Here is a 17,286-nt window from a genome sequence, read left to right on the forward strand (position 1 = left end):
TGGTTGTCTTCTGTCCACCTTTGGAGTACAAAAGGACCTGTTCACTTTTGCAAGCTCAGCTAGGGTCATCTTCTACATGCTTCCACTCATAGCTCTACCATTCAGGCCATCACAAAGATGGAATCCTGCCTTCCAGGGATAAATGTTCACAATTTTATGATGCGCAGTGGAAGAGAAAACAAGGGTTTGGGGAAGAGTGTGATACCAGATGCTAAATAAGTAAATGCAGTTTTTGACCTATCAAGGGAAACCATGTGGATTGATGTAGATGAAGGCTTCAAAAGCACTTATGAAGAACCCATGGTCCATGTCAAATATCTTCTTCTCTTCCTCCTCCTCCTCCTCCTCCTCCTCCTCCTCCCTTTCTTCTTCTCTCCTCCTCCTCCTCCTCCTCCTCCTCCTCCCTTTCTTCTTCTCTCCTCCTCCTCCTTCCCCCCTCCTCCTCCTCCCTTTCTTCTTTTCTCCTCCTCCTCCTCCTCCTCCTTCTCCTCCTTCTTCTTCTTCTCAGAGAGCCCCAAGGAACCCACAGATGCCTCTCTATTACTGCTTCACCTGGCCCACCAGCGCCAAGTTAAGTTGACTTATTGTGAGGCAAACAAGTCAGGCTCTCGAGCAGCTGCAGAAATCATCTCCCAAATCCCAGCTTCCAAATTTGGACCAGATCTTGCAATATAAAGGAGTTCTTTTGTTTTGTTCGGCTGTTTGTCTCCTCCGCAGCTGCCTCCAGGTTGCAAAAAACGTCTTCCCTAACTAGAGACAGAAATAAGTTTGGACCAAAGGGGTTTAGATGTGCAGTCTGGATAATTCACACTTCCCCTTTGGGCTCGTCCGGCAGGGATAGAAGAGATTAAGGTCCATACATCATTGCTTATCCCCTCTCTTCTTCTTTGGTCCCCTTTGATTTAATCCACCCTCTTGCAAAGAAGCCTAAACTAGAGAAAGATGTGGGATTTCTCATCCATTTATTTTATTTTGGTTCTACTTTATGGCTGATCTTCTTCCTACATGAGGGCAGAGAGCCGGGAGGGGGGGTGGACTTTTAGAAAAGCAAGAAGAGGCCTCTGGGGCAAAACACTGGCCAAAGAATGCTTTGCAGCACATGGGCTGAAGCAGAAGTCCAGAAAAGTGCAAAGCTTGGACAGATGTGCCGAGCAAAGAGGGTGGGGTCCAAAAGAGTTCCCCTTCCATCCATCTGGAGGCTGGCCAGCCCTGCAAAATGGACCCCTTTTCTGGACCTCAACCATTTGGGAAAACTCCTGAGGCTCGCTTGGCCACAAACTCTCTCTCTCTCTCTCTCTCTCTCTCTCACTCATTCTCTTTCTCTCTCTCTCTCATTCTCTCTTTCTCTCTCATTCTCTCTCTCTCACACACACACACACAAACACACACAAGTAAGACCTCTTCAGCAGCAATATGAATGAATCCAAGATACACCAAGTCTTTCCTCTTAGCCATAATAGATTTCAAGCCATGTCAGAGATAGATGATAAATAGATAGATAGATAGATAGATAGATAGATAGATAGATAGATAGATAGAAAAATAGATAGGTAGGTAGATAGATGATAAATAGATGAGAGAGAGAGATACTGTAGATAGAAAATTTGATCGATGATGATAGCTAGATGGATGTATGGATATAGATAGATAATTGATGGATGGATGGATGGATGATAAATAATAGCTAGACAGAGATAGGTGGATGGATGGATAGAAAAAAGAAAGAAAGAAAGATCAATAGATGATAGATGATAAGTAGATAAGAGAGATACTGTAGAAAGAAAGAAAGAAAGAAAGAAAGAAAGAAAGAAAGAAAGAAAGAAAGAAAGAAAGAGAAAGATACTGTAGATAGAAAAATTGATAGATGATGATAGCTACATGGATGTATGGATGTATATAGATGACTGATGGATGGATAGATAGCTAGAGATGGATGGATGGATGGATAGATAGAAAAAAGAAAGAAAGATCAATAGATGATAAGTAGATAAGAGAGATACTGTAGAAAGAAAAAGAAAGAAAGAAAGAAAGAAAGAAAGAAAGAAAGAAAGAAAGAAAGAAAGAAAGATACTGTAGATAGAAAAATTGATAGATGATGATAGCTACATGGATGTATGGATGTATATAGATGACTGATGGATGGATGGATGATAAATAACAGCTAGATAGCTAGAGATGGATGGATGGATGGATAGATAGAAAAAAGAAAGAAAGATCAATAGATGATAAAGTAGATAAAAGAGAGATAATGTAGATAGAAAGAAAGAAAGAAAGAAAGATAATGTAGATAGAAAAATTGATAGATGATGATTACTAGATGGTTGGATGGATGTATATAGATGATTAATTGATTGGCACATGGATGATAAATAACAGATAGCAGCTAGCAACATAGGTACATAGGTACATTGATAGATACTTCCATCATCTTTAAACCAAACACATAATTATGAGTCAGGTCCATAAAAGGAGAGAAAACAAAGAAGGCTGCAGATGTCATACACAAGCAAACTACTTCGAAGTTTCCCAAGTCGTCTTGGTGTTCAGCTAGCTGGCGAGTGTAGCGTGGCACTATTCTGTGTAAAAAATAAAAAATCAAAAAAAAAAAATCACCCATGGCAAAACTGGCCCACAACATTCTTGGAACGGCTCCGTGGACCTCCCCAGGATGTTATTTTGACATCCGATACAAACAATTTCACAAGCATCTCTCTCTCTCTCTCTCTCTCCCCCTCCCAGGACTGGGGGGGGTACGAATGAATCAAACGCAAATAAAATAAAAAATAAAATAAAATTGGCCCCTTTGCTCAAAGCAAGCTCCCCGTGGAATGACTCCGCTCTACTTAATGAGGGAGCCGATCCAGATCAATATACAAATTGAAAATGCCCCCTTTCGAACCACGAGTTTTATTGGTTTGTCCCAGGGATAAAGGAACTTATGTCAGCCCTCCAACAGACTTGGTTGCCATGACAGCCTTTAACCATGATAAGAACTGGAAATCTAAGGATATCTGGATAACTTCAACCTACCCACAAACCTGGCTATAGGGAAGGTTTGAAACACATGGGATGATGCGTCCGTTTCCTTTGCTCGCCTCCCTCGGTTTCTCTTCTGTGTATTGATCCTAGATTGATCGGTTCTTGCCCACGAAGAACTTACAATTATTTGATTTTGAAAGTGTCACATCCCCTGAGGACGGTATATAATTCATCCATCCCCTGTTTGACAAATATGTTTAGGCACAGTTGGGTTTCAGATCTTATCTTCATCTCTCTCTCTCTCTCTCTCTCCCCCTTTCTCTTTCCCCCTTCCTCTCCCTCTCTCTCTCTCCCCCTCTCTCTGTCCCTCTCTTTCTCTCCCTCCCTTTCTCCTCCCTCTCCCCCTTCTTTCTTTCTCTCTCTCCATCTCCCTCCCTCTCTCTTTCTCTTTCTGTCTCTCTTTCCCTCTTCCTTTTCTCTCCTCCCTCCCTCTCTCCTCCCTCTCCCTCTCTTTCTCTCCTCCCTTTCTCCTCCTCTCTCTTTCTCCCTCTCCTTTCTCTCTCTCTCTCTTGCCTTCCCTCTCTTTCTCTCTCTCTCCCTCTCTCTCCCTAACTCTTTCTCTCTCCCTCTCCCTCTCTCTTTTCTTTCTCTCTCCCATCCTCTCTCTTTCCATCTCCCTCCCTCTTCCTCTCTTTCTTTTTCTTGCTCCCTCTCCCTCTCTCTTTTTCTTTCTGTCTCCCATCTCCCTCCCTCTCTCTTTCCATCTCCCTCTCCCTCTCTCTTTCTCTTTCTTGCTCCCTCTCCCTCTCTCTTTCTCCCTCTCTCCCACCCTCTCCCTCTCTCTTTCTGTCTTCCTTTCCTTCTTCCTTTCTCTCTCCCTTTCTCTCCCTCTTTCATTTCCCCCCTGCCTGCAAAAATAAAATAAAATTAAAAAGTAGTACTTATGGACATTTCGATGGAACATTATGGCTTGTCATCGTTTTGGAATATATATTGCTTTCCAATATATTTCTGGAATGCAGCTAGGTCTGCATTTGTCAAACATCTAATTCTGTAAACAGATTTTTGTGGGTTTGAGTCAGGGGAATTCAAACCAAGCCTGAACCAAAAACTGGTGTGAACAATCTGTTTGCTTTTCTGTTGAACTGGAAGTGGATCGCAGCCATTAAGTAGAAGCTCCTTCTCCTTCTCCTCCTTCTCTATCTCCTCCTCCTTTTTCTTGCCTATCTCCTCCTCCTCCTCCTTTATCTCCTTCTCCTTCTGTTCTTCAGCTGTTCTGTTGTGAGATGTCCAACCATCCTGCTTTAAATACCTCTTGCTGTCATCACTCCGCCGCTTCCCCATCTGAGAAGATCTTCCTGGGAAACGGTTTTCATTGCCATGAACCACTAAGGGATGATGGAGAACAGGCAGATAAGGTCAATAGAAGGCTCTCCAGCATAGAGGCGCTGGAGTGCAGCTCATGGACTGCTCTCAGCTTGGGAAAAAAAATAAATCTGCACACCCCATGATCTAACATTTTCAAAAATAGCAAATCCCTCTGGCATTCTGACCAAAAACTTTTTATTTTATTTATTTTATTTATTTATTTGTCACAACAGTATATATAAGCGTAAGCATGAAATAACTATACGAATTGGATACAACCAACGGGAACATTAGGACAGGAACGGTAGGCACGCTGGTGCTCTTATGCACGCCCCTTACAGACCTCTTAGGAATGGGGTGAGGTCAATAGTAGATAGTCTTTGGTTAAAGCTTTGGGGATTTTGGGAAGAGACCACAGAGTCAGGTAGTGCATTCCAGGCATTTAACAACTCTGTTACTGAAGTCATATTTTCTGCAGTCAAGATTGGAGCGGTTCACATTAAGCTTAAATCTATTGCGTGCTCATGTAATGTTGCGATTGAAGCTGAAGTAGTCTTCGACAGGAAGGACATTGTAACAGATGATTCTATGACTTAAACTCAGGTCATACAACGTCCATCCAGACAGCATTTTGGATCTCCTGGGAGATGAGTGTTTGGGGTCTTCTTTCAAAAGGTACCCCAACATTCAGATTACAGGCACCTTTTGAAAACCTCCAATCTTGCCCCTCCTTCCCTTGACAAACAGAGACTGCAAAAATGCTCTCGTCAAAAGAATATTTCTAGTTTGATACCCACGGAGATTCTCAAGTCATTCCAGGTCTGCGGTTGTCACAAAAGTGCTTTTCCCCCCTTTATAAATATATTTTTATTAGCTTATCAAAGTATCTTTTTTCCTTGAGGGTCCTTGAGTGGCTCAGGCTGTAAGATAGCCTGTTATTAAAACACAGCTGCCTGCAATTACTGCAGGCTCGAGTCCCACCAGGCCCAAGGTTGACTCAGCCTTCCATCCTTTATAAGGTAGGTAAAATGAGGACCCAGATTGTTGGGGGGGGGGCAATAAGTTGACTTTGTAAAATATACAAATAGAATGAGACTATTGCCTTACACACTGTAAGCCGCCCTGAGTCTTCGGAGAAGGGCGGGATATAAATGTAAATTAAAAAAAAAAAGAAAAGGATAGGAATAGAAAAAGCGCTTCCCTTTCTTGAAGACGTTTCGCTTCTCATCCGAGAAGCTTCTTCAGTTCTGATTGAATGGTGGAGGGTTTTATATGCTCCACCCTTCAGTCAGAACTGAAGAAGCTTCTCGGACGAGAAGCGAAACCTCTTCAAGGAAGACGAAGGAAGTCCAGTCATCTATTTAAATCTTTATTCTATTCTATTCTAATTCTTATTGCTCTTCTCTTCTATTCTTATTGCTCTGCTATTCTATTCGTTCCTATTCTATTCTGTTCTATTCTTCTATTTAAATCTTATTCTATTCTATTTTAATTCTTATTGCTACTCTATTCTATTCTTCTATTTAATTCTTATTCTATTCTATTCTTATTGCTCTTCTCTTCTTCTATTTAAATCTTATTCTATTCTATTCTATTTAAATCTTATTCTATTCTAATTCTTATTGCTCTTCTCTTCTATTCTTATTGCTCTGCTATTCTATTCCATTCTATTCCATTCTATTCCATTCCATTCCATTCTATTCGTCTATTTAAATGGAAAACGCACCTTTGGGCGTATTGATTTCCATCCTTACTCTCATCAGCTTTTTTTAATCCCTTCAGCATCGCAAAGCGGGAAACCCTCGTGGTTTGATGCCACAGCTGCGCCCACCAGACCTCCGTCTAAATTATTACTGACCATTCTCTGAGGACCGCCGGGGGGGGGGGGGAGGGAGGGAGGAGATCAGCTGTTAATTGGTATTTGCTGCATCTCATTGTATCCCCTTTCCCCGTGATCTTTCCTCAAGGCGAGTTGAGGCCAAGGTAGTTTGTCGGAAGAAAGGAGGTGTTTGCACTACCCTGCAGCCTTGTTGGTCACTGTAGGAGTTTATTCTTTCTTGTCTACTTTAACAACAACAACAACAACAAAAAAGAACATTAAGTATCGCTATACGTTGTAAATCGGAAGATGGTTTGCTTTCTATCAGTTATGTTGCAGACAGTGCATCGTGTTCTTTAATCCCACGACGTGGTACTGATTTGATCTCGGGCTTCTAGGCCTCAAGTGTGCATGTTACGCATGGTGTCGTCAGTTGTAGGTCTTGAAAACAGTGGTTGGTTGTATCTAAGGACGGGTGCAGTTGGTTTGTTTATTTTATTTAGTTAGTTTGTCAAACATGTATAGGGTAACAGATAAGCCTGACTAGGTGGCTCAGTGGCTAGGACACTGAGCTGGTCGATCAGAAAGGTCGGCAGTTTGGCGGTTCGAATCCCTAGTACAGGTCTCCTGTGACAGCAGGGGGTTGGACTAGATGACCTCCAAGGTCCCTTCCAACTCTGTTAAATGTTACATATAAGCAGAGGTGGGTTTCAGCAGGTTCTGACCAGTTTCTGGAGAACCGGTAGAGGAAATTTTGAGTAGTTTGGAGAACCGGTAAATACCACCTCGGACTGACCCCGCCCCCATCTATTCTCTGCCTCCCAAGTCCCAGCTGATTGGGAGGGAATGGAGATTTTACAGTATATCCTTCCCCTGCCACACCCACCAAGCCATGCTCACAGAACCGGTAGTAAAAAAATTTGAAACCCACCATTGCGTTTAAGTAAAAACATGATTATGAATACAGGAAATGGGTAGGAATAAATGGGGACAACAGGACAGGGACGGAAGGCACGTTGGTGCACTTATGCATGCCCCTTACTGACCTCTTAGGAATGGGGTGAGGTCAACAGTAGACAGTCGAAGGTTAAAATTTTGGGGGTTTGGGGAAGAAACCACAGAGTCAGGTAGTGCACTCCAGGCGTTGACCACTCGGTTGCTGAAGTCATATTTTCTGCAATCGAGTTTGGAGTGGTTTTACCTTAAGTTTGCATCTAATGTGTGCTCGTGTATTGTTGTGGTTGAAGCTGAAGTAATCATTTTTTTTTTTTTTAAATTTATACCCCGCCCTTCTCCGAAGACTCAGGGCGGCTTACAATGTATAAGGCAATAGTCTCATTCTATTTGTATATTTTTTTTACAAAGTCAACTTATTGCCCCCCCAACAATCTGGGTCCTCATTTTACCTACCTTATAAAGGATGGAAGGCTGAGTCAACCTTGGGCCGGGCTCGAACCTGCAGTAATTGCAGGCTCTGTGTTCTAATAACAGGCTTCTCTACTGCCTGAGCTATCCCGGCCCTTATCATTGACAGGTAGGTCGTTGTAGCAGATAATTTTGTGTACTATGCTTGGGTCAGACCGCAGGCAGCCTAGTTCTAAGTTGTCCAAGCTCAAATTTTCAAACCTGGTGGCATAAGGTATTCTGTCTGCTGTGAGCAGAGGAGTGGAGGACTCTTCTCATGAAATACCTCTGGACTTGTTCAATTGTATTCATGTCCAATATGCAGTGCGGGTTCCAGACAGATGAGCTGTATTCAAGAATTGGTCTAGCCAAGGTTTTGTATGCCCTAATTTGCAGTTTCTTTTCTTTTCTTTTTCTTTTACTTCTCTGTCTTGTTCAATTTTTAAGTAGCTGTTGTCCACCATAGGTGAACCTCCCTAACTCTCTTTTCCTTATAAAAAGGCAGAGCTTTTCTTAGAAGGCCCCGTTCCTCAGACATATAGGCACCACAAAATTAAATGAAACAGAACAAACCAGCTTAGCATTAGCTTCTTCGGTTGTGATCTATCCACACTACAACAACGTTATCACTCCACTGAAAGAGCTAAGGAAACTCTTTTAGCCTTAGGAAAAATAAGATGTTCGTGCCCTGGATAATATTTTGATCTGCACATAAATCACACCTTCTAGGAGCTGACCTCATTTCTCCCTGTTGAGCCTCCACCTTCTGGAAGTATTCTTTCCAACCCTCTATGGAGATACTCAGCCATCCAGGTCGTGGTTGTCGCAAAGGTGCTTTTTCAAGAGGCAACTGGACTTTCTGGTTTTTCTTTGAAGATGTTTTGCTTCTCATCTCATCCAAGAAGCTTCTTCAGCTCTGGTGTAGCTAAATGTCTATGGAGATACTCAGCCATCCAGGTCATGGTTGCCCCAAAGGTGCTTTTTCAAGAGGCAACTGGACTTTCTTTGTTTTTATTTTTCTTGGAAGGCATTTTATTTCTCATCCAAGAAGCTTCCAACCAGTCAATCAAAATGGAAATAAAAGAGACAACCAGCTCTTGATTGAGACGTTCAGATCATAACTCTGACCAGGAGCAGAGCTATCTTCAGTTCTGAAGCTTCCAACCAGTCAGAGAAAATGGAAGTGAAGCTTCCAACCGGTCAGGCAAGAGGGAAGTAGACTTTCGAACCGCTGCTCACCACCGCAGGGAGACGGAGCCGATGCGTTGGTTCCGTCCCAGGCGCCTGATGGACCCGGAGAGGTTCCTGACGGAGCTTGGGCCGTTTCCTGAGGATCTTACCCACGGCACGACTGAAGAACTAGTTGCGGCTTGGGAACAGGCTGGGGCTTTGGACCGTGTCGTGCCTTTGCGGCCTCTGACCCGGCGTAGATCTCAATTGGCTCCCTGGTTCTCCGGGGAGCTGAGAGAGATGAAACGCCGGAGAAGACGCCTAGAGAATGTTTGGAGGTCCAGTCGTTCCGAGGCTGATCGGACACTAGTGAGGTCCTTTACTAGGACCTACCTAGTGGCAATGAGGGAGGCGAAACGTTCCTACGTTTCCACCCTCATTGCATCAGCAGATAACCGCCTGGCCGCCCTGTTTCGAGTGACCCGTTCCCTCCTTCAACAGGAGGGACGGGATGACCCCCTGCAGGGACGAGCCGAGGAGTTTAACGGTTATCTATACGATAAAATTGTTCAGCTTCGTGATGGCTTGGATCATGATTGCGATGATTCAGCTGAGGTAGCAGAGACTCGTCTTGTTGAGGTTATTTGGGATGGGTTTGATTCTGTGGCTCTCGAGGACGTGGACAGGTGGCTGGGGAGGTTGCATGCAACTACGTGTTTACTGGACCCGTGCCCTTCCTGGTTAGTACTGGCTGCTCAGGAAGTGACACGAGGCTGGCTCCAGGGGATTATAAATGCTTCTTTGGTTGAAGGGGTTTTCCCCACCGCCTTGAAGGAGGCGGTGGTGAGACCCCTCCTGAAGAAGCCTTCCCTGGACCCAGCTATTTTGGGTAATTATCGTCCAGTCTCCAACCTTCGCTTTTTAGCGAAGGTTGTAGAGAGTGTGGTTGCATGGCAGCTTCCCCGGCACCTGGAGGAAGCTGTCTATCTAGACCCGTTCCAGTCCGGCTTCCGACCCGGTTACAGCACGGAGACGGCTTTGGTCGCGTTGGTGGATGACCTCTGGAGGGCCAGGGACAGGGGTTGTTCCTCTGCCTTGGTCCTATTAGATCTCTCAGCGGCTTTTGATACCATCGACCATGGTATCCTGCTGCGCCGGTTGGAGGGGTTGCGAGTGGGAGGCACCGTTTATCGGTGGTTCTCCTCCTATCTCTCCGACCGGTCGCAGACGGTGTTAACAGGGGGGCAGAGGTCGTCCTCGAGGTGCCTCACTTGTGGGGTACCTCAAGGGTCGATTCTCTCGCCTACCCTGTTCAACATCTACATGAAGCCGCTGGGTGAGGTCATCAGTGGTTTCGGGGTGAGTTATCATCTTTACGCTGATAATACTCAGCTGTATTTTTCCACCCCGGACCACCCCAACGAAGCGGTCGAAGTGCTGTCCCGGTGCCTGGAAGCCGTACAGGTCTGGATGGGGAGAAACAGACTCAAGCTCAATCCCTCCAAGACGGAGTGGCTGTGGATGCCGGCACCCCGGTACAGTCAGCTGCATCCGCAGCTGACTGTTGGGGGTGAGTTAGTGGCCCCAAAGGAGGTGGTTCGCAACTTGGGTGTCCTCCTGGATGGTCGGCTGTCCTTTGATGAACATCTGGCGGCCGTCACCAGGAGGGCCTTTTACCAAGTTCGCTTGGTTCGTCAGTTGCGTCCCTTCCTTGACCGGGATGCCTTATGCACAGTCACTCACGCTCTGGTTACGTCTCGGCTGGATTATTGCAATGCTCTCTACATGGGGCTGCCCTTGAGGTGCACCCGGAGGCTGCAGTTAGTCCAGAATGCAGCTGCGCGAGTGGTAACGGGAGCCCCTCGTGGCTCCCACGTAACACCACTGCTCCGTAGTCTGCACTGGCTTCCTGTAGTCTTTCGGGTGCACTTCAAGATCCTGGTTACCACCTTTAAAGCGCTCCATGGCTTAGGACCCGGGTACTTACGAGACCGCCTGCTGTTACCTTATGCCTCCCATCGACCTGTACGCTCTCACAGAGAGGGCCTTCTCAGGGTGCCGTCCGCAAAACAATGTCGGCTGGCGGCCCCTAGGAGTAGGGCCTTCTCTGTGGGAGCACCAACACTCTGGAACGAACTCCCCCCTGGCTTACGTCTACTGCCTGATCTTCGGACCTTCCGTCGTGAGCTTAAAACATATTTATTCATTCAAGCAGGACTGGCATAAATAGTTGATTTTAAATTGGGGTTTTAATAATATTTTAAATTTTTAATTGTTTTAATTATCGGCCGTATAGTAATATTTCATTTTAAATTCTTTTAATTGTATATATTCTGTGTTTTTATTCTGGCTGTACACCGCCCTGAGTCCTTCGGGAGAAGGGCGGTATAGAAATTTAATAAATAAATAAATAAAAATAAATAAATAAGTAAAAGAGACAATCAACTCTTGAATGAGACGTTCAAACCATAACTCTGATCAGGAGCAAATGGCAGTTGATTGTCACTCTTCTGAGGCGGCGTCAAAAAATGGTATCCCTGGGTCAGTAACTCTCATGTGGATCCACACCCAGCACAATATGTTCTACCTGAGGCTGCCTTTTTAGATGACCCAGAAGCTGTTGCTGGTGCAAATGGTTATAGCCAGACTCATGGTCAGACAATCCTACCATTGTAAAATTATGACTCCAGCTTAGTGGTTTTTTTCTTCCAGATAACGTCATAGTTCATCAATACGATACAGTTTGCTGACTGATGCACCAAAAAAAGAGCCCAGGCAAGTAGGCAGAGTTCCAGGGTAGTACGAAAGGGGTTCTTGTCCTACTTAGGAGTGAAGCATGATAGCAAACAGTGGGAAAGATACACAGTTCCTTTTTTTTTTTTCAAGGACGGCCATGCAGTTCACTCTTTGTTGCAACATTTCAGGCAAGAGGACAGGCTGACTCGTGAGAAGCCAAGAAGAGGTGTGTCAATTTGTGACGTTTCTCCAAGGAGCGGAGCCAACTTTTTTTTTGAGAGTTTCCCAGAGGTATTGTCGAGAAATTTAAAGCGTTGCATTTTGTTCCCCTCTTTCCTCTTGAGAACATCAGGCAGCCCCCCCCCTCCATTTCATCCCAAGAGAATTCCATTATTTGAGGGGCCAAGTTTGGAGACCCCCTGTTCTAAACAAAAGTGTTGAATCAGGCTGGCCTCCATCCACCCACCCATTTTATACTCCTTGCCAGAAAAATTAGAAGTAGTAGTAGCAGTGTTCCAATGTCTCAGAGGCTGCCCCAAAGAAGAGGGAGTCAAGCTATTCTCCAAAGCCCCTGAAGGCAAGACAAGGAGCAATGGGTGGAAAGTAACCAAGGAGAGAAGCAACTTAGAACCAAGGAGAAATTTCCTGACAGTGAGAAAAATTAACCAGTGGAACAACTTACCACCAGAAGTCGCGAATGCTCCAACACTGGAAGCTTTTAAGAAGAGGTTGGATAACCATTGGTCTGAAGTGGTGTAGGGTTTCCTGCCTAAGCAGGGGGTTGGACTAGAAGACCTCCAAGGCTCCTTCCGATTTTGTTATAGTACTGATAGTACTAACCATTGTGGTAAAGTCTTCCTCAAATGCCAGTTGGCTATGAGCTGGCATTCCTGCGTAGGTGGACAGGCCCATGTCTACCTTTGGAGAATCCCCATCTGCAACCTGACTGGTGAAGTTAGGAGACAGGTTCCCATCCCTTCGTCAAGAGGGTAGCCAACAGCTCATGTCTTCCAACCTTCTCCAGCTGGAGAGTGGGAGGCTGGGGGAGAGGGAAATTGCTCTCTAGCTCACAGGGGTGCTGTGAGGACACTATTAGAAGTTTGTGCAAGGGAGGAGAAGAAGGGAGGGAGGGACACCGTCATCTGGGAGATGGATGAGTTGACCTTCTGATTATTTGGGCCACCCTTCCCTTGCTCCATCAGCGTTTTCTCTCTCTCTCTCTCTCTCTCTCCCATCATCTGGAATCCACCTCCACCCCCTTCCAGAGCCTCTTGTGGGGCTGAGTATCCTGCGTGGGCCACCCTCACATCCCATGCTATTTCTGGGCATCCAAGTATCACTTTCCATCCCAGAAGCAAACTGTAGAAGTTCTTGGAAACCTCAAAGGTTGATATATAGCTGGTAGCCTTTGATGGGCTTTTTTTTTTCCCTTTAAAGGAAAGCATCACCTTTCCATTTATTCCTCAGGCATGTTCCCTGAGATGCTGAAGAGGAGCAAACAGATTTATCCCAAAAGAAAGCCCATTAATATGTCCAGTTTAATGAAAAGAAGGACCAGTGTGTGTGTGTGTGTGTGTGTGTGTGTGTGAGACATGATAGCAGTCTTTCAATATCTCAGGGGCTGCCCCAAAGAAGAGGGAGTCAAGCTATTCTCCAAAGCACCTGAAGGCAGGACAAGAAGCAATGGGTGGAAACTAATCAAGGAGAGAAGCAACCTAGAACTAAGGAGAAATTTCCTGACAGTGAGAACAATTAATCGGTGGAACAACTTGCCTCCAGAAGTTGTGAACGCTCCAACACTTGAAGTCTTTAAGAAGAGGTTGGATAACCATTTGTCTGAAGTGGTGTAGGGTTTCCTGCCTAGGCAGGGGGGTTGGACTAGAAGACCTCCAAGGTCCCTTCCAACGCTGCTGTTCTATTTTATTCTAATCTCTTTGAGGTAACTCGGAAGAGAATGGCTTCGTTTCTGGAGTGGAGTGGATGGAAACTAATCAAGGAGAGAAACGACGTAGAACTAAGGAGAAATGTCCTAATGATGAGAAGGAACAGAAGTTGCCTTCAGAAGTTGTGGGTGCTCCATCACTGGAGGCTTTCAAGACGACGATTTGTCTGAAATAGTTTAGGGTCTCCTGCTGGAGCAGGGGGTTGGACTAGAAGGCCTCCGAGGTCCCTTGCCACTCTATTAATTCTACGTTCTGTGAAAACGTCCATAGAAACAGAGCATAGAAACTCATTAACCACGTGTTCTCCCTCAAGGGCACGTCCAAGCGAAAGCAGTGATGAAGAGGAGCGGGCTACAAAAGCTGGTATTGATCATACCCTTCACTCTCCTCTGCAGGACCACCTCCCTTGCCTCCCCCACCTGCATATTTTATCCCCCCCTCCCTCCGCTAATCCGTTTCAAACAAAGTCAAGGTCAGCCAAAGGAGGTGGGAGGGTGGATATATATGTGTGTGTATATATATATATATATATATATATATATATATATATATATATATATATATATATATATATATATATATATATATATATATATATATATTAAACGGCGCGTTTACCTTTTACGTTCACTTAAAACCGAACCAAGAAGAAGAAGGGGAAAAAGAGAAAGAGAGAGAGAGAGAAAGCTTTTACACAGTTAGTCTTGTAGATCAAGGTCTTCGGAGATGTTTTGGTATCCCAAAGCCTCTCCAGCCTTTGAACTTTTATCCCTCACCCACCGGCGGAAAGAATAGAAAGAAACGGGAGGAGGGGAGGGAGGGGGGGGGGAAGGGAAGGAGGAAAAATATGAATTGAACACAAAGCTTTTTCGCCCCAAGGTCTGCTGCCGTAGACCTGGAATCAGAATTGTTTCAATCTATGTAAATATCAGGAAATGAAATTCCGTGTCTCGTGTGCCAGATACTCCCAGCAGCTGCAGCTGTGCACAACATGGCAAAGATTGTTTCAACTTGTAAACCAGATTTTTTTTTTTAAAGTGGGGAGGGGGGAATATAGAAATGTCATTCCTTGAAAAAGGGAGGGGGGGGAGGGAATTGGCATTGAGGGTCATCCGTGAGGTCAATAAGGCAACAGGACAAGGGGATAATAGAACTAAAACAGAGAGAGAAGGGACTAAAGTGGGATCTGGAAGACTCCGGCAAGGGTCTCCACATTCTTGGCAGGTGTGGTAGATGTCAAAAACTCTTACTTATTTCTAAATAGATCTAAAATGGACAGCTAAACGTCATCAAAAAAGCACCACAAAGAATGTTCTTTCTGTGCCAACTCAGGAAGCTCAAACTGCCCGAGGAGCTGCTGATCCAGTTCTACAGAGGAATGATTGAGTTTGTCATTTGCACCTCTATAAATGTCTGGTTCGGTTCTGCAACCCAACAAGAAAGACACAGACTTCAGAGGATAATTAGAACTGCAGAAAAAATAATGGCTACCCACCTGCCTTCCATGGAGGACCTGTATACTGCATGAGTCAAAAAGAGGGCTGGGAAAATATTTACAGACCCCTCGCATCCTGGACATAAACTGTTTCAACTCCTACCCTCAAAACGACGCTATAGAGCACTGCACATCAGAACAACTAGACACAAGGACAGTTTTTTCCCGAAGGCCATCATTCTGCTAAACAAATATTTCCCTCAACACCGTCAAACTATTCACTAAGCCTGCACTACTATTACTATTAATCTTCTCATCGTTCCTATCACCCATCTCCTCCCTCTTACGACTGCATGACTGTAACTTGTTGCTTGTATCCTTATGATTTATATTGATTGTTTTCCTAGTATAACTTGATTGCTTACGACTATCACTAAGTGTTATGATGTAACTTCTCTTTTTATGTACACTGAGAACATATGCATCAAACACAAATTCCTTGTGTGTGTGTCCAATCACACTTGGCCAATAAAGAATTCTATTCTGTTCTAATCTAATCTAATAACCAAAGAAAGTCCATTTGCCTTTTGAAATCAAAAACACCTTTGGGACAATCTTGACCTGGTTGACTGAAAAATCTCCACAGACATTTCCCTTGCAAATATCACCTGTTGCCTTCTGGAGCATCCCCATTTCTGGATCCAAATGCTGACACCACACACAACCTTCATTCTCTCCGCCTTCCCCGATTTAAACTTCGTGACAAGCAGCGCAAACTCTGTTTAAAGACATGCGGCTTTGTGGCTTCTCCCTTATGAACGGTCACCTCAGACAGTCAGTAAACAAGGAGGAACGGAGAGACTTGGGGGAGGATGGGCGTGTGGGAACTGACTCAGCATCTGAGGTGTCTGAAGGTGAGACACTCTGGAAAATGCCAGCCTTTGCTTTGTTGTTCTAACCTTTCTTTCTTTCTTTCTTTCTTTCTTTCTTTCTTTCTTTCTTTCGAACCCATCAAAAAAATTCACCAACCTCCAGCAGGATGAGTATAAGAGCATTCATAAAATAACATAACGTAACGTAACGTAACGTAACGTAACGTAACGTAACGTAACGTAACGTAACGTAACGTAACATAACATAACATAACAGCATTCAAAACATTTGCCAGACCAATTCTTGAATACAGCTCATCTGTCTGGAACCCATACAACATCTCTGACATTAATACAATTGAACGTGTCCAGAAATATTTTACAAGAAGAGTTCTCCGCTCCTCTGAATACAACAAAATACTTTATTCCACCAGATTTGAAATCCTGGGATTAGAAAACTTAGAACTCCACCGACTCCGACAAGACCTGTGTTTAACACCACAGAATCATCTATTGCAATGTCCTTCCTGTTAAAGACTACTTCAGCTTCAGTCACAATAATACAAGAGCAAACAATAGATTCAAACTTAATGTTAACCGCTTCAATCTTGATTGCAGAAAATATGACTTTTGTAACAGAGTTGTTAATGCTTGGAATACATTACCTGACTCTGTGGTCTCTTCTCCAACTCCCAAAAGCTTTAACCAAAAACTGTCTACCATTGACCTCACCCCATTCCTAAGAGGTCTATAAGGGGCGTGCATAAGTGCACAAAAGTGCCTACCGTTCCTGTCCTATTGTTTCCTTTCAATATATGTTCTTGTATATAATGTTATGACAAATAAAAATAAATAAATAAATAAATAAATAAACCAAATTTGGACAGGGTTAAACCCACTAAGCGACCACGTCATAGGGACGCGGTGACTTAGTGGGTAAGACGCTGAGCTTGTTGATCGAAAGGTTGGCAGTTCAGCGGTTCAAATCCCTAGCGCCGCATAATGGGGTGAGCTCCCGTGACTTGTCCCAGCTTCTGCCAACCTAGCAGTTCAAAAGCACGTAAAAAACGCAAGTAGAAAAAATAGGGACCACCTTTGGTGGGAAGGGAACAGCGTTCCGTGTGCCTTTGGCGTTGAACCATACCGGCCACATGACCATGGAGACATCTTCGGACAGCGCTGGCTCTTCGGCTTTGAAACTGAGATGAGCACCGCCCCCTAGAGTCGGGAACGACTAGCATGTATGTGCGAGGGGAACCTTTACCTTTACCTAAACCTTATTGTAAGGTGGGGCAGGGAGAGGAACATCTGTCAGCTTAGGTGTCTAGCACAGGACTCTGAAGGCCACCACTTCCAATGGTCCCCTCTGAAAGCAAGTTCAGTTCCCCCCCTCCCCCCCAAAAAATGTTTTTTCACTTCCCAGACCTTCCCAAAGAGTTTTGGTTTGTGGGTTGAAACGGAGTTCCTCCTCGTTCTCCGCGCTCTGCCAATGGCTCAAAGGGAGTCCTTAAGGAACACAAATATTTCAGGGAAAGTCTTAATGGAAGTCTTGAAATAGCT

This window comes from Ahaetulla prasina, chromosome 16 (assembly GCF_028640845.1).
Source record: "Ahaetulla prasina isolate Xishuangbanna chromosome 16, ASM2864084v1, whole genome shotgun sequence".
In the NCBI taxonomy this organism is placed as follows: Eukaryota; Metazoa; Chordata; class Lepidosauria; order Squamata; family Colubridae; genus Ahaetulla; species Ahaetulla prasina.